This window comes from Mobula hypostoma, chromosome 2 (genome assembly GCF_963921235.1).
Source record: "Mobula hypostoma chromosome 2, sMobHyp1.1, whole genome shotgun sequence".
In the NCBI taxonomy this organism is placed as follows: Eukaryota; Metazoa; Chordata; class Chondrichthyes; order Myliobatiformes; family Myliobatidae; genus Mobula; species Mobula hypostoma.
The window spans coordinates 239,106,520-239,129,315 of record NC_086098.1 but is presented as its reverse complement, the minus strand read 5'-3'; positions in this window follow the sequence as shown (position 1 = coordinate 239,129,315).

The following is a 22,796-nucleotide window of genomic DNA, read 5'->3' as shown; positions in this document are numbered from 1 at the left end:
TGAATTGCTGCCACAAAACAACAAACGTCACGCTATACTAGTCAATGATAATAAATCAGATTCTGGAAAATTGCAGACTGCCAGAGCTTGATAAGTGACATTTTCTATTTTGAATGGAATCTGTACCAACCAGAAAGCATCTACGTCTCAGGCAACTAACTCCAAGCATGACCCATGATGCTCCTGGCATTCCACTTCACCTGATACTAAGAATGCTTCTGGCAGTGAATGCTAAATTCATATTTTAAGGTGATTGGAGGGAAGTATAGGGAGGATGTCAGAAGTGGTGAGAGGCAGATACAGTGATGCTAGAAAGTTCGTGAACTCTGTCGAATTTTCTCTATCTCTGCATAAATATGACCTAAAATTTGATATCTTCACACACATCCTAAAACTAGAAAAGAATTCAATTAAATAACACAAAATACATTACACTTGTTCATTTATTTATTGAGAAAAATGATCCAATATTACATTTACTTGCTGGTAAAAGTATGTGAACCTCTGGGGTAATGCCTTTTACAAAAGCTATTCAGAGTCAGGAATTTCAATCAATGAGATGAGATTGGAAATGGTTGTAGAGGTGCCCTGCCCTATATAAAATGTCACATTACTGACAGTGCCTACTCTTCTCAAGAAAGATCTACTGAGGTGCACCATGCCGCAATCAAAACAACTTTCAGAGGACCTTAGAAGAATTGTAGAGATGCACAAAGCTGGAAAAGGCTACAAAAGTATTTCTAAAGATCTGAGTGTTCATCAGTCCACATTAAGAGAAAATGTCCACAAATGCAGTAAACTCAGTACTGTTGCTACTCTCCCTAGGAGTGGGTATCCTACAAGGATCTCACCAACAGCACAACATGCAATGCTGAAGGAGGTGAAAAAGAACCCAAGGGTAAAAGCAAAAGAACTGCAGAAATACTCTTTTTCGAACAAATGCATGTATCACTGGATTGTTTCCTCAATAAATAAATGAAGTATAATGATTTTTGTGTTATTTATTTAATTGTGTTCTCTTTATCTAGTTTTAGGACCTGCGTGAAGATTTGATCAAATTTTCTACAGGGTTCACAAATTTCCTAGCACCACTGTATATTAGGGGCATTAGAGACTCTTAACTTAAGTAAATGGAGAAAAGTAAAATGAAGGGCTAGATTAATTTTGGAGTAGGTTAAAATATTGGTACAACATTGTGGGAGTTAGAGTGGCTCAGGCCATTAATGAAATTGTCAGACTAATGGTTGCAGAAGCTGTATTGTTCTGTGTTCATATGCTGAAGTTGAAGATAAGGTCATAATGTATAGGGAAATACAACAGAACTACACATTGCTCTGCAATAACAGACAAATGAGTAGCAATCAGATATTATAGCCAAATCCCAATTCTTTCCCACCACACTGGGGCACCTTTTGTTATCCTAGGAATACAAGACACCAATCGCAACAGCCCAACCCATCAATCCCACAAACATAATTAGATTTTAAGCAAATTCACCCAAATATGCCCAACTTATCACAATACACAAGCGCTTTGCATTCCAGCGTGTACTTACTTGACAACAGGACCCTTCACCTCTGAAGTGGCTGGACCTACAGAAGAGGATATGTGTAAGGTTTGGTAATGGATGACAAATGCATTCAGTACACATCTTGGAAGTACAAAATAGAACATTCATGCAATTGACCAAGGTTACCTCCTCTAAATACCAGGCACTTTAGGATTTTACTCATGTGCAGCTCTTTACATGAAGTTAGTGTTACTCTATTAAAGAGGCAGCATTAAAAGATTCATGGTTCTCTCTTCTTCCACAGTTTACCCTGGACCTGTCCTTATCACATGTGGTTTTGTGAACAATGACAGACGCTTCCAAAGATGATAACTGAGCACATCTTCAAGAGATGCTGCCTCAACATAGTGGAATCTATCACCAAGGACCCTCACTCTCCAACACATGCTCGCTTCTCATCACTACCATCAGGGAAGTGGTACAGCAACTCAAAGACTTACTGTCAATGATTTAAAAACAGCTTCTTTCTGTCCATCACGAGATTGCTGAACCCTGGAACACCATCTTGTTACTCATTTTTGGCACTATGTATTTTTGTAATTTATAGTAATTTTATGCCTTTGCAATGTACTGTAACTACAAAACAACCAACTTTTACATATGTCAGTGACAGTAAATCTGATTCTGACCCACCTCAATATTGATGCTACACTGAAAATTGTTTACTGACAAAACTTTACACTACCTGAACTTTCTTCTGTTTTTCCTTCAGCGCTGGACTCCTGAACATCATCTCTCTCCTCTTCCCCATCGCTTTCACCTTCAGCAGTTGGAAGCCACGATTCCGAATCTTGTGCTGCTTCCTCTGCCATTTCAGAGCTTTTCTTCTGATTGTTCACTTTAGAAACAGGGCAGGAGAAATACAAAGTAAAAATTTTGAACAGAGTGAAAGTGGGGTGGACAGGCAGAGGAATTAAAATTTTATAACTGTCAGATCTGGTTAAAAGCTGCAAGCACATCACTTAATAATTGAGGATCACATCAAGGGGAGCACGCTAGAGTAATGGTTAGCATGACTTTTACAGTGTCAGCGATCAGGGTTCAGACCTGCCACTGTAGGTAATGCTCTCCCCATCACTGTGTGGGTTTTACCTGGGTGCTCCGGTTTCCTCCCACATTCCAAGAGGTTAGAGTTGCTAAGCTGTGGGTATACAACGATGGGGCTGGAAGCATGGCGACACTCGCCCCTGCACACATCTGGACTGTGTTGGTTATTGATGCAAATAAAGCATTTCACTGTATGTTTTGACGTACATGGGACAAATAAAGCTAATAATTTTTTTATTAAAACTGCTGCCTTGTCAGCCATTGACATTGTGGCTTTTGAGTTAAAATTCAACCAGCACTCAGTTAGAAACTGGGTGTTACATACACAAAATGCTGGAGGAACTCAGCAGGCCAGGCAGCACCAATGGAAAAAAGTGTAGTCGATGTTTTGGGCTGAAATCCTTCAGCAGGACTAGAGAAAAAAAAGCTGAGTAGATTTAAAAGGTGCAGGGAGGAGAGAAGTAAAGAGCTGGGAAGTTGATTGGTGAAAGAGACAAGGCCATGGAAGAAAGAAAGTGGGGGGGGGGGTGGAAGAGGAACACCAGAGGGAGGTGATGGGTGGGCAAGGAAATAAGATGAGAGGGGGGTAAAGGGCATGAGAAATGGTGAAGGGAGGTGGGGAGAGGGAGGCATTACCAGAAGTTTGAACACAGTAAATGACTCCAACAGACTCACAGGTGAAGTGTTGCCTCACCTGGAAGGACTGTTTAGGGCCCTGAATGGTAGTGAGGAAGGTGGTGTAGGGAAAGATGTAGCACTTGTTCCACTTACAAGGATAAGTGCCAGAAGGGAGATCAGTAAGGAGGGACAAATGGACAAGGGAGTCGTGTACAGAGCGATTCCTGCAGAAAACAGAAAGAGGATGGGAGGGAAAGATGTGCTTGGTGGTGGGATTTCTCTGGAGGTGGTGCAAGTTTCAGAGAATTAAGTGCTGGACATGGAGGCAGGTGGGGTGGTAGGTGAGGAAAGGGTGGCGGGAGGATGGGATAAGAGCAGACATGTGTGAAACTGAGTGTCAATTCTTTGCATTGTTCATATTTCTTCATAACGTGAAGCACACTTTGACTCAGAGCTGTCCCATTCCTCCACTCAGTTATTTTCCTTATATTCCAAAAACTCCCTCGGATTCTACCTCCTGCACACACTGGGAGTAATTTTAGTGGCCAATTAACCCAACAAACTTCACATCTTTGGGATGTGGGAAGAAACCAGAGTAGTCACAAAGAGAATATGCAAACTTCACTGACAAACACAGCTGTTCAGGATTGAGGCTTGGTCACTGAAGTTGTAAGACAGCAGCTCCTCTCTGTTCTACTGTTATTAACCATGTGGGAAGAGAAATATTTAATGCCACAGGAGCAAAACTTCTATAACTAAGTTTGAGGTGTGAAAGACAGACATGCTCCAGAGATGATCAAACTTACTCCTTGATTCTGGTATCTCCTTGCAATTTTCAAAGTAAATTCAAATGAATTTATTATCAAAGTACATATACTATATACAACCTTCAGATTCATTTTCTTGCAGGCACCCACAGGGGTGGGGGGAACACAATTAGAATTAATGAAGAAATAGAAAGACCAAAAAACACCTAATGTGCAAAAGAAGACAAATTATGCAAATAATAAATAAAAACAAATAATTCAGAGAATGTATGCTGCAAAGAAAATGAGTCCACAGCTATTGTGTCAGTTCAGTGCTAGGGTGAGGGAAGCTGGTCTAGAAAACCAATGGCTGCAGGGCACAACGGCGCTGAACCTGGCAGCATGGGAACCAGGACTCCTGCACCACACACTGATGGCAGTAGTGAGAACAGAGGGTTGAAGTATACTGATCTTACCAATTCTTGCATTCATCTGAAAGTGTAGAGAAAGAGTGCTGCAGAAAGAACTGAAGTTGATTTTTTTCTCAGGCAAAAGTATTTTAGGTTTATCAAAATTAAAGTGATACTTTTGCATATCTGTAAATAAGGGAAGTTGGACAAGATTCCTGACTCTATACCCAAGATTTCAGAGGCTGAGTTTGAAGGAACATCTCATTCTAGTTTTAAAAAAAAAGCAATGGCAACTGAAAACCACACCTAAACCCGAGTACCGTGCGCCCCTACCTGTGAGTGTCACAAATCGGCAGGGACCGTGTTCTTGGTTTAGATCCAGGTGTTGTGCCATCTCATCCCCATCACCTTTATCAACAGTAAACGTACAGGATGAGCATGCCAGCAAAACGCCACTGTAAGGGAAGAAAAGACATTTTACCATGTCGGTACAGGACACTCACCTTATATAATTTACATCAATGAGCAAATGGGAGGACATTTTATCATCAGCTGTGGCACAGTGGCTGTGATCTTCCCTCCTACATCCCAGAGACTGAGCATGTAACCTTGGCTGTTATTTCATTACAGAACTGAGGCAGTGTGATACAATCAATGGCGTACTTTTGCAGGCAAGATTGTGATATGAAAAATACTGCAGTGGTATTTTAAAAAATAAGTGCATGTTCTCCAGTGTACTGATCCTAAACTTGCATCAATAAAACAGGTGAGCTAGATACTAGATACATTTTGATAAAGACATACTGTTGGCTGCAAACTGACTGCTGGGATTCCTGCACTTGACTTTCAACCACTGAGATATCTGGACAGAAGCTAGGATTTTAAAAAAAAAATTCTTCCTAATGCTTAATTAGCAAGCAACTGGCTGTCCAACCCAAGCTAGTTAGTGTGCTGGAATTGGGTCTACTTTACATTAAAATATTTGAATTTGCATCCACTCGGTGTTGCTGAACCATGAGAGCCCATCATTTCCTCCAGGTGAGGATCAGCTTGCTTTGTATCATTGCGAGCATCCTCTATTCTTGATTGATATTCAAACTTTTAACCTCTCAGACCAACAGCATGGTTAAAAATTTCACTTAGAATGATAGTTGATTGCTATGGAAAAGTTCTGAGTTGGACGGAGTTGAGTGTGTTTCAAATGTACTTTCTGGGCTATAAAAGGCAAAGCTAACCCAAATTACCTTTTTTTCATTTTTCCAAACATCAAGTATTTTGGTTTCCCTCGTTGAGTGTGGTAACTGCAGAATAAATAGAGTTGTGTTAATAAAATAGCAGAGCAGGAGCATCCCCAAAGCTCCAAGCCCAACCTGCTGTTGTGGTTAACCTGTCTTAACTCTCATTTCCCACCAACATTGCTTAGTTCCTTTCACATCCAGAACTGTGTCCAACTGGCCATCTACATTCTTAAGTGAAAAAGCCAGAGATCTCAGTGAAGAAGTTTTCTTAGGTGCAGCATTGCTTTCCCACTAGAACCTTTTTGATCATGCAGACAGAGTTGGGAGACTTCTGACATCTGCCTCACCAAGTTTCTGAGAAGTTTTAAATGCTCCTCTCATTCTCAAAGTCCAAAACTATTCTGCCCGATTTCTGCTCATGGGACACAACTCACTCTAGAAATTTACACTGCACCACCATGTGCTTTAGGTAGGCAGATCAAAGTATTTAAATATTTTGCCACATTTCATGTGAATGCTCAAGTCCTTAGAATACTTTGCAAATACACAAGACAGACTTGGATATACAAAGCAGGGAGATGATTGGGCGGAGAAGCAGCTAGCAAATTAGACAAAGAAAATTTCAACACAAAGTTGGGATATATGACAAGTTTTGTTACTAACAAAGTTGGACAAGTTGAAACACTTTGGTCTGGCAAGTTTTGAATCTATAGTACAGACTGTACTAACTAATTCCAGCCAAGCTCCAAAATTAATCAATTAACCTACCAGTTCAACTTTGGCAATCTCAGCGAAGAGCATTTCAGACTTCAGGTTAGGGAAATTTCCTACAACTGATGCACCGTATTTAAAAAGGACAGTTCTGCTGCTCAGAGGAAGGTGATTATTGTGTCCAGCATAGATCCCAAGAGTTCCAGACAAGTGTTTCAATTTGTACTAAAACACATTTATGAAAGATATGGATAGGGATAGAAATTTAAAACAAACTTCAGTATGGCTTGCAATACTTGTCATAGATAATTCAAAAGGTTGTGTTCATGGAGCTTGTATTAGAATTGTGCTGAACTAGATCAAATTGGTGTTCTTTTGGTGCAGTCTGAACTAACACAGATTACTCTTGTCCTACTCAACCTTAGATGCCATGACTGCTGAATGTGCAATTACAGTGTGATCTGTCTCCAATGCAAATATAAACACAGTAATTGACAACACCATCTACACAACATTCTAGCAGCACATACAGTTTTAAAATATATTGCAAAACAACATGCAATAGAAATGCAAATGCACAGAATAAGTCTGAAACAACTCAATAGGCACATTCACACCGATCAATGCCAACATCCGTCTTCCTCCCTATTCTCAATTCATACTGAAGCAGAACCCTCTGCTCCTCTCATCCTCCTGCACTGACGTACGCTTGGTCTGAAATGTAACCAGCTGATAATGACAACAAGCCCCAGATCCAGGTGGCCCTACCTGATCATGTGGTCAGCGTAAGCCCGGCTGCAGCTGGTGCTGTACCGACATCGGGAGCAATGGACGTACGTGGGGAAATGGTTGCTGATGTTGTTGATGTTAGTGATGTCGAAGTTGCACTCCAGGCACACCTGGTTACCATGTACCTTCCTGTTAGTTTAGAATAAACACAGAACTTAGTTTCACTGGCAATTCAAACAAAGCATACTGTGATCGTAAAGCATTCCCTGAAATAATGTCAGAAGCAGAGACTGAAGCACATCAGGCCCAGCCACCCTAACACCAAACATCCTGCAGACCTCAGCATGTCCCAGCCACTAATTTTTGGGGTCATTAGTGCAATGTGGAAAAGCTGAAGCTAAATTACACACTCACGAAAAACGTGAGCATAACAAAACGCATTGATGCCAGCCAGCATCAATGGACAGAGAAATAAATGCTTCAGGTTTGAAATTCCTTTGTCAGAAAATCCTGACCTGAAACAACAGTATATCACTTTCCAAACATACTGGTGGGATCTGCTGAGTGTTTCTCACATTTTCCATTTTTAGATTTACAGTATTTTTCTTCTATTTTCAGCCATTTAGATGATGCCATCTATTTTAAACGTCAGTTGGTGGGTGAATAATGACTGGCTTGCTCTTTAAAAAGAGTCACAGGCAGATACGTTGCGTTCACTTTAAGAGCCAAAAAAGGCCTTAGATAAGAGCAATTCTGACAGTGCAACTTTTTCTGTACTTCAATAGGGATGTCAACCAGGATATCAACCAAGTCCTCATGTCCCTGGAATGGAATTAACCATTATGTCCAGACCATGGCAAAACTGCTGATCATTAAACCACAATTAACCAAGGCATACGGTGAAGGTGTGGTGGTGTGTGTGTGTGCAAGTGCGAGAATAGCTTTTGTTGAATGATATGCAAAAGAACACTGCCATGTGTAAAAGGTTATGAGACAAAGGGAGCCACTTGGTTGCAGCACACACAGAACTACTTAATGTAGGCTTAGAACAAAACCCGCTGGAGGAACTCGGGTTTTCTTTTATTTATTTAGAGATACAGCACAGAACAGGTCCTTTTGGCCTGAATCACGCCACACACCGACGCACCGATTTAACCCTAGCCAAATCACAGGACAATTTGCAATGACTAAATTTAACCTACTAACCAGTATGTCTTTGAACTGTAGGAGGAAACCCATGCACACACAGGAAGAACATACAAACTTTCTTACAGAGCACGCTGAAATTGAACTCTGAACTCCAACACCCCAATCTGTAGTAGACTTGCACTAACCACCACTCTTCCATGGGCAGGATACATGCAGGTAAATGGCAGTTGCACTTCAGGTAAAAATTTTTCATCTGACAATGAAGGTTCTCAATCCAAAATGCCAAATGCAACATTTCCCTCCATTAGGTGATGTGTGATCCACTGCGTTTTATTTAGCTGCAGATTCTAGCATCCGTAGTCTCATCTCCAGATCAACATAGCCTCAGCATAATCAGGAAATTGCAATGGCAATTGTCAACAATATCCTGCAAGAACTAACTCTGCAGAGTTAGTGACCTTCAGAAGCATGGCGAAAGCTGGGGATTATGATGTAAAATTTAATTGCACGTGGCTTCCATGCCTACAACAGAACAGATGACTGCATATTAGAGCAACATATTCAGACAAACAAAATAAACCATATACCTGATTTCCTGCATGTCAACTAATAATGTGATCATCCTTTCCATAGACTTCTTCTTGTCCAGTTTGAGTGGAGGCTTGGCAACCGAAGTAACAGTGTGAACAGTTGAGCAAGTTGGGGGCTCCTGTGTTTTAGGAATCAAAACTGGAGGGTAGACTTTTCTGGCTGGGACCTCCTGATTGGGCCCTCCAGCTGCTCGTGCTTGACCCATTGAAGTCCTTATTGTAACCTAAAATAGAAAGAGCATCACATTCACGTCCTACAACAGTAAAACTAGATTTACAATTCAAAGCATAAAGCATAACCCAAAAGTTGTGTGCATGATTCCTGATCTATATTGAGTGCATTGAACAAATTTGCATGAACAAATCATCACAGCGTAGCACCCGTGAACAACCGCATGTGCCCTTCAGAAGTAGCAGGCTTTAAGGGTCAACTAAGTCTTTCTTTTTAAAAAAAGTATAAATTCCCATGTCCATATTTGGAATGGAAATCATCCAATGTAAGTTTATCACACTGAAGTATAGGTCCCCTGCATGGTTGTGAATTGGGGAGGGTGTTCCATTTTCTCCCCACCCCATCATCTCTCTTCAATCTCTGAAACAGCTTCTTCTACCCCATGTCAAACTGACAGATATTTATATTTCCTTTCCTGTAAGAGGATGGATGTGCCAACTACATGCTGGCAGATGCTTTGACAAATGCTTCAAAAAGAGCATTGCAATTAAAAGCAGTGTATGGAAATGATAAGGAGGTAGTGAATGAAAAGAGATGTGGTTAGAATTATTGAACACTCCTAACCTTGGTACCAGGCTGCAGTCCTTCCAGCTGCTTCGGCTTCTTGAATGTCTTGTGGTGATCAACCTTGTGTTCCATTTTCTCCTTGGCACTGATGAACTGGAGTCTGCACTTATTGCAGGGATATACAATTTTCTTCTGAAACAAGACAAGACAATTAAGAAAAAGCCAGAAGCTGACACCTATAAAAAGAAGTGACCCTAGTCACTTGTGTCTGTTATAAAATTCCCACCATTCCCAATCCAACATACTTGGGAATCAAGACAGAGCACATCTGCACAGGTCCAAACCCCACCATCCCATTATCCACCCCCAACTCTCTGAAGGCACCATTACCTATGACACTAAAGTTTCAACCGATGCCAGTCCATTAGCCCAATGTAATAATTCATGGAAATGAGTAAAAGAACAGAGTGAGCTGCCTCAACAACTACTAACCAGTAGCACATGTATCTAATGTGCTGGTTATGATTTGAATCAACTCCTGGGCAAGAACCTGGATGACATGCAATTCGCCTTTGGCCACAACAGATCTACAGTGGATGCAATCTCACTGGTTCACCATTTTGTTTTGGGGCACTGAGACAATAAAACACACGTTAAGTTGCTTTTTGTTAATTACAACTCAGCGTTCAACACCATCATCTCCTCAGCATTAACTGCCAAGCTTCTAAACCTCCCTTTGCAAGGGGATCCTCTGCTTCCTCATTGGGAGACCACAGGCAGGATAGATTGGTATCAACTTTTTTCTTGCTGAGGATCAATGCAGATGCACCTCTGGGATCTCAGCTTAGCCCACTACACTACTCTCTCCACACCCATGACTCTGCTAGGCACAGCTCAAACGCCATCTATAAATTCAGATGACATTCCAGTTGTTTGCAAAATTTCAGATGGTGACGAGGAGGCTTGCAGGAGTGAGGTAGATTGGCTGGTTGTCGCCACAATAATTGATTGTGGACTTCAGGAAGGGGAAATCAGGAAAACACACAAGTACTCATTGAGGATTCAGCAGTGAAAAGTCGAACAGATTTAAAAATTTCTGAGTGTCAGCATCTTGGAGGATCTATTCTGGGCCCAACATGCTAACACAATCGTGAGGAGGGCATCCCAGTGGTTCTACTTTATTGGGAGTACAAGGAGATTTTGTATGTCACCAAAGACTCTCACACATTTCTACAGATATACAGTGCAGAGCATTCCAACTGGCTGCATCACCACCTGTTATGGATGATCCAATGCACAGAACTGCAGAGTCAGCCAGCTCATCATGGGCACAACCATCCCAATTTATCGTGTTCATCTTAAAGAGGTTTTGTCTCAAGAAGGTGACATCTGTCATTAAGGACCCTCAACACCTGGTATGTGCCCTCTTGACATTATACCATTAGGGAGGTGGTACAGGAGCCTGAAGACCCACACTCAACAGTTCAGGAAAAACTTTTTCCCCTCCATCAGATTTCTGATCAGCCCATAAACATTACCTTATTACTTTTTTTGGCAATATTTTGTAATTTATAGTAACTTTATGCTTTGGCACTACATCTTGCTGTTCAACAAACTTAAGTCATTTAAAACTGTGATAATAAACCTGATTGTTAACACAACCCAAGAATCAAATTACTTCTGTCAAGAAGTAGAGGAAAGAGAGAAAACCTTTGTTCTCCATCTCAAGACTCTCAGGAATAGTTCAAATCACTTAAGGACATGCAGCAAGGGACACTCACCTGGTGCTTCATGTAGTGTTGTTGGTAGGCATTACTGTTCTTTAGCACTTTGAGACAGTATGGGCAAAGCAAATTCTTAGTGTCTTCATGAATCATCCGGAAATGGCTATCCACTTCCAAATATACTGATGAGCGATACTCGCATACCTGGAAAAATAACACAAGAAAATACTTCAACGTCCTCAGTAGACTGAAGAATAGTTTCTCAACTGTATACAAGAGCCCAGTCACTACCACTCCATCCCTTTACCATAAACGTCCAGCTTTAAGTCATGAGTACTATCTGGGGTACAGATAGTACATTTTATTCTTGTATTTATTTATTAAGCTACAGCATGGAGTAGGCCCTTTGAGCCAAGCTGCCAAGCAATCCTCGCACAGGACAATTTACGAGGACCAATTAACCTACAAACCGGTACATCTTTGGAGCATGGGAAGAAACTGGAGCACCTAGAAGAAACTCACGCGGTCACAGGGAGAGCATACAAACTCCTTACAGGCAGTGGCAGAAAATGAACCTGGATCACCTGTACTGTGCCGCTATATTCACTAGTGTCCAATATTTATTAACCATCCTTAAACTTCCCTTGAGGGGGTCATGGTAATGGGGAGGAGAAGAATTTCCCATTGTGTTGCTGGTAAAGATGATCCAGAATTTGAACCAAATGATGGGTGAATCAGCATCCACTCCATCTGACATCTTTTTCACTGGAGTAGATGCACTAGATTACCTCATCAATTCTACCTGCCCAGCAGAAGAGTCTCAGGTCTAATTTAATTTGCTTCATTATTGCAGTATGGACTGAACAAAAGAACAAGGAAGAGACAGTCATTTTACTACTCAAGGTCATGGTTCATCTTCCACCTCACTATCCTCGTCCCTCAATCTGAAATCCAATAATTACTGAACAACCTTCACCACCCTCAGTGAAAACACTTTTTCAACTCATTCATAAATAGCCTATTCCTGATCCTGAAATTGAGACTCCTGGCAATAAGCCTTTTAACAATATTCTAAGTTGCACTGAGATTAGACATTCCTCTGAATGCTAGAAAATACAGGTTTAGCTTATGCAATCCATCCTCATATGGCAAACCTGCCATTCCAGGATCAAGGTTGTAATATTTGTCACAAGCTTTCTATATAAATTTGAGGCAACAAGTCTACTTAGTAATTCATTGTGGTCTCACCTAGCATTCATACAAGCAGATCTTAATTTCTGTATCCCAAAGTTTGAGTTAGAAACAACACTATTTACTTTAAAAACTACATTTGAATTTTGAGGTCACAATGATCAGGGCCCTTACAATATCAATGTTCAACTCTGAAAATGTAAACCTTTTGCCTATTGTGTAGACATTGTCATGTTTTTCCACATTACATGCCATCTACCACAGATGAAACCTGAGTGAGGTATGCAACGAGAACACACTTGATCAAGTTCAGCTGCATTCCTCATGCAGCAGAACTCACAACTTATTAAATTCCTAGTTAGTCAGTTATATTCCCTTTGAAATGTTAACCCGGGGCACTATTTTCCAGCACAAATCAGTACCTTCAAGACAGAAAAAGTGAGCAAAAATAATTATGCACAATTCCATATGAAGTGTTTGAAATGTACAAAGCATTTTTCCCCAAATGAAGTAGAAGGAAACAACATAATTTGTGCCTGAGATGATCCAGCAATGATCAATTAATCTGAGAAATGTTGATAGAAACATCCCCCGTTTCATCAAACAGGGACACAAGACCTTCGACAATCTAATACCCTGACAGACGAAAACAGCTTGAGTTGAATCCACTGCTGTAAAGACAGCTGGGTAAAAATTCATTCTGTTGTGTGCACTAAACACACAACATAACTTTGTAAACTGATTAGTCTTTGCTTCTCGGATGTTTAGTTCCGATGTCTTCAAGTGGAGCTGAACTGTCTAGTTTTCATCTCTTGTAGTGAACAAACTTGTTCTCCAGCAACTCAAGTTGATGCTGAAGAGGTAGCAGCCTAGATAAGGATGGTCAAAAACCAGTAAAGGGCTTCCTCACTTACTGGTCACTGACTTTCCAATTGAGTTAAGCTATTCCATTTCCAGGAAAAGCACTGAAGTAGCAGGTATGGATGACAGAGGGAAATGAGATTTACCTGACAGACATACGGCATTTCTCCTGGTTTGTGAGTATCCTTCATGTGCTGTAGGAAAAGTTGTTCTGTTTCAAATGCCAGCTCACAGATCTTGCACTTTGCTACAATGAAGGAGAGCAGGTAAGGATACAGGAGAAAAGTGATGGCTTACAAATAATTGACACGCAGTAGCCTGAACTCCGACAATAACCCAATTTGCAATCCTCGAACATAATGATCAAGAACAAGCCCCGCCCCTTTTGCTTAATTCACCTGCTCTGAATTACACAAAGAATATAGGGATTAAGCAGTACTTACTGGTGGTTTCGTAGGGGCTGTGCACATTCTCAATATGGCACTGCAGCTGGAAAGGAGTGGCGTACTGGCGGAAACAGTGCTGGCAAGTAGTGTGGTTCTCAATACTCTCATCATTTTGCTGCTCCAGTTCTAAGTGATGTTTCATGTGGTTCATAAACCTGTAGTAAATAAACTTCAGTTGTTAACTGATGCCAGAGGAAACGTCTTTTAAAAAATGCAACAAAATGCCCTATGTCAGTCCTCATCATTGTAAAACTCCTCACCCACCAGCACTTCCCTCTTTGACTGTGTATCTGCTTATAAAATTTATAGGATAAGAATATTTCACAAGCTTGTATTCAATATATACCAAGTTAGCCTCTGTAGTGCTGTAGTACTAAACCATTCCATGCCAAAACCTCCAGGTTTAGTCTTCAAGATTCAGAGTCCTGCATCATATCTAGCTAAACTTAAACTACACTAGCTGGCCGAGGAGACTATTTAGAACAGCACAGGGTCAAGCCACCATGTCAGTGCCATCCACAATGCCAATACAATGAATCCCATCTGAACGCAGAAATTTACAGGGCATTACAGACCCTTCAGCCCACAATGTTGTGCCGACCATGTAACCTACTCTAGAAGCTGCTTAGAATTTCCCTAGTGCATACCTCTCTATTTTTCTAAGCTCCATGTACCTATCTAAAAGGTTCTTAAAAGACCTTATCGTATCTGCTTCCATCACCGGCGCCAGCAGTGCATTCCACGCACCCACCACTCCGAGTGAAAAACTTACCCCTTACATCCCCTCGGTACCTATTTCCAAGCACCTTAAAACTATGCACCATCGTGTTAACCATTTCAGCCCTTGGAAAAAGCCTCTGGCTATCCACACGATCAATGTCCCTCATCATCTTATACACCTCTATCAGTACACCTCTCATCCTCTGTCGCTCCAAGAAGAAAAGGTCAAGTACACTCAACCTATTTTCGCAAGGTATGCCCTCCAATCCAGGCAACATCTTTGTAAATCACTTCACTCTTTCTATGGTATCCACATCCTTCCTGTAGTGAGGTGACCAGAACTGAACACAGTACTCCAAATGGGGTCAGACCAAGGTCCCGTATAGCTGTAACATTACCCCATAGCTCTTGAACTCAATCCCACAGCTGATGAACACCAACACACCATATACCTTCTTAACAACACCGTCAACCTGTGCAGCAGCTTTGAGTGTCCTATCGATACAGACCCCAAGATCTCTCAGATCCTCCACAATGCCAAGAGTCTTATCATTTATATTATATTCTGTCTTCAAATCGGACCTACCAAAATGAACCACTTCACACTTATATGGGCTGAAGTCCATCTGCCACTTCTCAGCCCAGTTCTACATCCTATCAATGTCCTGCTGTAACCTCTGACAACCCTCTAGACTATCCACAACACCTCCAACCTTTGTGTCATCAACAAACTTACTAACTCACCCTTCTACTTATTTATCCAGGTCATTTACAAACCCCATTTCCAGAAAAGTTGGGATATTTTCCAAAATGCAAAAAAAACAAAAATCTGTGATATGTTAATTCACGTGAACCTTTATTTAACTGACAAAAGTACAAAGATTTTCAATAGTTTTACTGGCCAACTTAATTGTATTTTGTAAACATACACAAATTTAGAATTTCCAGAAATTCCAAGAGTATCAAAGGTCAGGAACTTCTGGTAAATGACAAAGGTCTTAAGGGTTCTCATCTTTGTCTTTTCTTGGATGAAACCACTTCCTGAAAAGTGAAGGCTTAAGGTACCCAAGGGAATACAAAATTAACTTTTTTGTTCTAATTGTGTTCTTTTCTTTTAAGGATTGTGTTAATTTATGTTTGTTTGTTTGTTTGTTTTGTGAATGCTGCTTATATGACACTTGTGCACATGTCATAAATGCGCTAACATTGACTTTGAGCACCAATTCCTGACGGTCTCAATGGTCAAATGGCCTAATTCTGCTCCTGTGCCTTATGGTCTTCCCAATGCTTAATCCACGTATGATAATAGAATCATGATCCTTGAACCCTCATACATGTGCTGACTCTTTAAAGAAGAGAGCAATCCAGTAAGTCCCATACACCCATTCTTTCTTGAAGGTTCTATTATCTAGGCTATTATTAAGGACACTGGCCTTGTGAAACTATGAGTTGCGAGTCAGATGGAAACACCAAAGTCCTGAAATGGAAAATCCAACAAGGGATACCATCCAGTCCATAATGGGAAAAACCCACCTGACCACCAATGAGCACACCTACACAGAGCACTGTTGAAGGAAACCAGCGGTCACCAGGGAACCCTACCACCCAGGCCATGCTCTCTTCTTGCTGCTGCTGCCGCCGCCATCAGAAAGGTGGTACTGGAGCCTCAGGACTCAAACCACCAGGTTCAGGAACAGTTACTATCCCTCAATCATCTTGAACCAGAAGGGATAACTTCATTCACTGAAATGCTCCGACAACCAATGGACTCACTTTCAAGGAACCTTCATCTCATGTTCTCAAAATTTTTTGCTTATTTAATGATTTTTCTTTTATTTTGTAGTTTCTCTTTTGCACATTGGTCGTTTGTCCATCCTGTTGGACACAGTCTTTCATTGATTCTATTTTGTTAGTTGTATTTACTGTACCGCAAGGAAATTCATTTCAGGGTTATATATGGTAATATACATGTACTTTGATAATAGATTTACTTCGAACTTTGAGAGCGCACCTGATGTTGTTCTTCAGTCGCTTCAGGCAGCTGAGGCATCTGAAAGTTGTGCTGGTCTTCATTTCATGAAGCATCTGATAGGTGCTGCCTTCATCTCTCCCATAGTAGAAATCATCCACTAACATGATGAGTTTGCCTTGGCTAGGCTCGGCAAGCTTGACTGGTGGCTGTTGTGTTGATGTTGGTGGGGTTGGAGGTGGAGGTGGGGGTGGGGGTTGAGGTTGGGGTGGGGCTGGATGTGGCTGCTGCTGAGGACTCTTGGTGGGCGTTGAAGAATTCAGCAGCTGGGGACAGCAGTACTGGAAAAAGAAAAGTCTAGTAAGGAAAAGATCAGTAACAATCTCCAACTCATTGTGTAGATTTCATTGGTACACCAGAAAGGAGTCAAATCTCTTAGGAAAATAACTTATGTAACCTATAAAACCTAGGAAAAAGGTAAATGGAACAAGCTGAAATGAGATTTTATTTAAAAGTGAGACCCTGAGCTTTAAAAGATAGCAGAACCAAAGTTAACCGAACCAAAAGTTACTTACAGCCATGTGAACTCTTAGGGACTCCATAATGTTGAAATGAATGTTGCATTTAGGACAATCCTTTGGGATGGGAACTCCATTGTTAATATTGCTTTCAGGCACTACATACAAAGAGGCAAAAAGAGTTTAACAGAACAACTGGCAGCAATTTTGCTAGGCTCGAAGTAATTTCTGCACAATGAATATCAGAAACAGAGGGGGAAGGGGCAGAGGGATTAAAATTCAAACGCAGGTTTCAAAGGCATCAACACTATTAAATATTGAATCTTCCCACCAATAACCAAGAATATTATAATTCTAAAACACCAGACAATTTGCAGATGCTTGAAATCCAAAGCACACAAAATGCTGGAGAAACTCAGGTCAAGACCCTTCTTCAGTCCTCATTTCCACTGATGCTACTGTGTTCTTCCAGCATTTTGTGTGTTGTATTAGAATTCTAAAACTCCCGCAGCAACATTCACAACATTGTCTCTATTGCAGAGAATAAAGAAACTAAGTTACATATTGAATACCTTTTATTTAAATAGTTATTATCTAAATATTTAATTAAATATTTATCAAGGCATCTACCTGAATATTTATTTATTGAGCACTGCAGTGCGCAATAGGCATTTCCAGTGCTTTGATTTGCACCATCCAACAATCTTCAGCCCTTCTCCCCCCAAAAAACCCTAGCCCAAACACAATACAATTTACAATGACCAATTAAGCTACTAACTGGAGAAAATCTACACATTCCATGGGAAAGACATACAAACTCCTGACAGAGGACACCGGGATTGAACTTAGATACCCCAATCATGCTAACTGTTATTCTACCCTGGCACCACCACCCCCCTTTTTTTAAAAAAACTTATGGATTTTCATCTTATTTATACTGATTAAAATAGCAGGGAACCAGATTTTAGAAGACGGAGCAGGAGCCTCTTTTACTGAAACTGACATTTATCATCCATCCAAATTTTTCCTTTTAGTTTAAGTGGATTAGTAGGCCAATTTAGCAATGGGCTTTAAGAGACACATGGAGTAGTTAAAGACTACTGATCTCCTTCCTTCAAGTCATTTACTGTATTTTTTTTTTCAGAACAATCCAGGAGCAGCACTCATTGCTGAAAGAAATGAGCTTTCCTTTGCAAAGCTATTTATATATTTAGAGATACAATGCAAAACAAGCTCTCCAGAGCAAGAGATGGTACATACAATGGATGTAATGATCTTTCACAAACATTTCCCCAAGTAACATCACTCACCCAGATACACTACTCCAAAACAAAAGCATTGACAAATTCTTGACCAGTAACTTTAAATGGGGGAAGACCAACTCATAATGAAAGATAATGGATATAGACAAATGTAGTTAGAAGCAAAGCTTACATTTGAAAGGAGTTGTATTGTTTAGTGTGTTCTTGTGCATCATGTGAGCAGCTGCAGTGGTGGTTGTGGTGATTTGCACTGGTGGAAGGATGCTGCTCTTCACCACTTCTTCAGGCTTCGGCCTGATTTCTGGAGTTGTGGACTCTGATGTCTTCACTCGAATGAGGCTAGTGTTCTGGAGGAAGTTAACTGGGAATTTAAAAGAAAGAAATAGGTTTTAAATGGGACCTATCCACATCATCAAAAAGAGGGCAGCAAATGGATTGGGGTATGCATTTACAAGCTTAGCTTGCAGAGAATATTGAAGAAACTGTTTGAATCTGTTCAGGGGAGGGAACACTTAAGAGTCCAATGTGCCTGAATGTTGTGCGGCTGGAGACCATTTTACAGGTGAGGCTAATGTTCATTTACAGTTTTGCCACAAACCATTTCTACACCATTATCACTGCACCTTGCAACTATCAGCACCAGCTTTCTATCAACCCAAGCTCACTACTGCAATCCAACTTTACCACCAGGTAAATCTAATATAATTTGGTAGTATTGTCACACAGCAATCTGTAGCATAAAATTAATGTTTTTCTTGGGAGAGCTCATTTCTTAAGAACAAGTTTGATTTAGGAGCTACACTTTGGGAATCTGTTTTTGGTCACTTCACTACAACTTGGTTTGAACTTCAAATCTTCAATGAAGTAGCTAGCAGTTTCCTCAATTGGGGTGTAGGTGATGACTAAAGTAACACAAGTACTCATCCCTGTTCTGATGCATGGAAAAGTTAGTTTTCTCAGCCAAGCTGCAGAAGGAGACATCAGACCGAAACCAGGTTCTCTGTTCCAGAAAGCCAAAGGAGGGAGGAGATCATGGTGACACAAGAAAGATACCAAACAAGTAGGATGAATGGAAAGGCTTTTCCTGCTGTCCTTATGCACCAGCAGACATCCTACAGCGTGATATGGAAGTTGAACATCTAATTACCATGTAGTGAGATAAATAATGTCTTAATGTACTAAATGTAAAAATCAAATTACCAATGATCAAATCAAATTACAAAATGGTAGAGGAACTCAGCAGGTCAGAAGGCATCTATGGAAATGAATAAACAGCAGACATTTAGGGCTGCAACCCTTCAAGACAGGAAAGGAAGGGCAAGCTAGAAAGTGAGAGGCAAAGGCAGGTAGGTAGAAAAGGCAAATGGCTGGAGAAGGAGAAATCTGACACGAAAGGAGAGTGGACAATAGGAGAAAGGGAAGGTGGTGGTGCACCAGGGGAGGGGGAGGGAACGTCAACTCAGACCATGAGAGGCCTGCGTCGGGCATTTTCATGCCTTCAAGGCGCAGACTAGAAGTCTGTGTGGGGCACCACTCCTTGCACAGACACTAGAGCAATGTGCCTTGCTCAAGGATACAAACACGCTGCCACAGCTGAGGCTTGAACTAGCAACCTTCAGATCACTAGACAAATGCCTTAACCACTTGGCCATGTGCCCAACAGGGAGAGGTGATAGGTAGGTAAAGAGAAAAGGTGAGAGACCAGAGTGGGGAACAGAAGAGGGAAGGGAGGGGGAAAAAATTATCAGAAGGAGAAATTGATGTTCATGCCACCAGGTTGAAGGCCATCTGGACAGAATACGAGGTGTTGTTCCTCCATTCCATTTACTTTTAATAAAACATTTCAACCTTCTCCAAGAAGGTGCCCATCCTCATTAATATCTCTGGTTAATATTACCCTCATTAATATTACGGACCATTCTGGAGAAGTTTCTCCGCAGCCACTTACCTAATTTGTGGTCATGGTTCGCAAGCTGAAGAGAATGTGGATGGTGCAACATGTTGGATTGAGAGTGGCTGTGGATCTGAGGGCGAGGCTGAGGTGGAGTTTGGACGTGAGAGTGGGGCTGAGGCTGTTGCGGGGAAGACATGGGTTGTGTCAAACACTTGGGCTGCAGGTGAGACTGAGTTGGACTCGTCTGTGCCGCTGATTTCTGAGTGACAGGTGGCACTGTGCTCCTGATGGTCACTGCAGCTGGAATCACTGTGGTGACTGAGCCAGGGAACGTGTTGGTCGCAGGCCTTATAGACGTGACGGGGGACCACAGCTGAGGAACACCCACTGCTGACTTGACAAACTGTGTAGCTGCTGAACAGAGAAAGCCAAAGAAAAAAGTCTAAATATACATATAAAATTCAAGATTGTTTAATGTCATTTCCAGTAAACTTGTAAAGAACAAAATAGTTATTACTCCAGATCCGATGCAGTACAAAAACCAATAAGATAAAGAATACAATTATAAAAAAATACAATAGGTCCATAAAGTGATGGCAAACACAGAAGTGTCCGTACATAAGGTAACTGGCAGTAAATGCGCAAGTAGTAGTTGTGAGGTGCTTTACAGTATAAACTCTAACAGTAGAATGATAAAACAGATAGTCTTTTCTTTACTCACTATGACAGAATGTGAGTGCACCCACTGTCTGAAAACCAGAAGTACAACCCTCACCCTGCTCACTGAACATCCTGGCTTTGGAATTCAACTCAAGATGATATATTTCAGAGCACAGAGGAAAAGATCTAATTTGTTGAGTGAGAAATGGAAGGACTGAGATGCTGAAACTCAAAATAAAGGCAGCTAACACAATGGCTACCGGGTACTTTGCTAAAACTGCAGTAAACACTCATGAAATACACATTAATGATGCCCAACATACAAAAACTACATTTACATCAGATCTTTTCATTCTAAACAAATACTTTATGGAAGGTTCTAAAACAAGATGAAACATTTCAGCCTTTAAATGGACTTCATATCAAGGTGGGTTGAGACATATCTGCACTTGTTAAGCTACTCCCTTCATTGATTTGCTGAATTGCCACCAGTTAGCAAAGATGGATGGGGTCAAAGTAGTACGTGCTATGGACGGGATTCAAATCCCACATCCAGTTAGCAGTTACAGTAATGCAGCAACCACGGCAAGACTCAAACAGATTATACATTTGAAGAACCGATCATGAACTTAAAACTTAAATGCAACAGTCTGAAGCAGTTCTTCTGTAGTTACATTCCAATGGAACCAACAATTCATTGATTTAGGGAGAATGTTAACAAGCTTTGCAGAAACCAAAGGGAAAGTATGACGGCTATTAACATTTGGATGGAAACAATGTAAAAAGCTGCAGATGGAAAGATTAGGAGCAGGGTTTGGAATGGTAGTATTTTATGGAAGTACCAACAACATCAAGCAACAATAATTTACTCCCTCACTCTCAGCAATGTGCACTGGGTAAGCATGAGTAGGTTCCTTTAATCATTTGAACAACTTGGGTGTCAGACAACAGTTAAAAAAAACTCAATTGGTCACTTAGCCCAAGTACTACAGTACAAATTGGCTTCAGCACTTAAAGGATGAACATGCTGCTATCAAAGACTTCAACTCCAGGAACTCCAGGACTCACAGCCACAATATTGATTTTGTGACTAGCTGTATTCCCAACATCATTTTCTTTAGAACCAAATAAGCAGATTAACATGCATTTCTGGTGCACTTTTGCAAAGGCTAAGTAAAATACTAATTTAAAAGCCATGGAACAAAATGACTAAAGCTAACAAAAATGCATTGCAACCTGACCTGCTGAGTTCCTCCAGGATTTTGAGTGTTATTACAATGCCCTGAATATTACGAATACAAAATACCTTCCCATTCCTACGTGTTTACCAAAAAAAAACAAATTACTGAAGGATTTGATTTAAAAAACACACTTGCATTAATGATTTGAATAACAATAGATCTCTCACTGCCTGGGAGCATTGAACTTGCCACTTGTACTAACGTTGTTCCTTTTACAAGGAAGGAAGTCTCATTATACATAATAGTGTTGCTAAAACTATTGATAACCAGTCAATCAAGCAGAGTGAGTTCCAGGTGGAAGAAGAGATCAGAGTTGTTGAGAGCTCTGTTTAACAATTTACACCACAAAATTCAGAAGTAATCAATGCTTGCTGCTAATGCATTATTTGAAATCAGCTATAGGATACTGAGAACACCTCCTCTCCACAGGTTAACTGCAACGGTAACTCAGTCTAACTATCAGGCTGGGGTTCTATATCAAAGGCAATAGTAATTACTTCCTACTCAGTGCAAACAGAAAGACCCAATAATTTTCCTCAGAGGAGCTGGCTTTTGAACCTCAATGTCACTATTAGCCACCATCACCTTTTGTAAAATAGTATCTGTGAAAGTTGTGCTAAAGCAAAGCTTGGCTTACAGACATCATCAAAGATAGCCTGGGGCAGTTGTGATCAAGTGAGACCTTTGAAGAGAGGCACCTCTACTTACTACAGACGAGAGAAGCCTCTGTAGCGAGACTTTACTAGAAAGTTCTTCCTAAAAC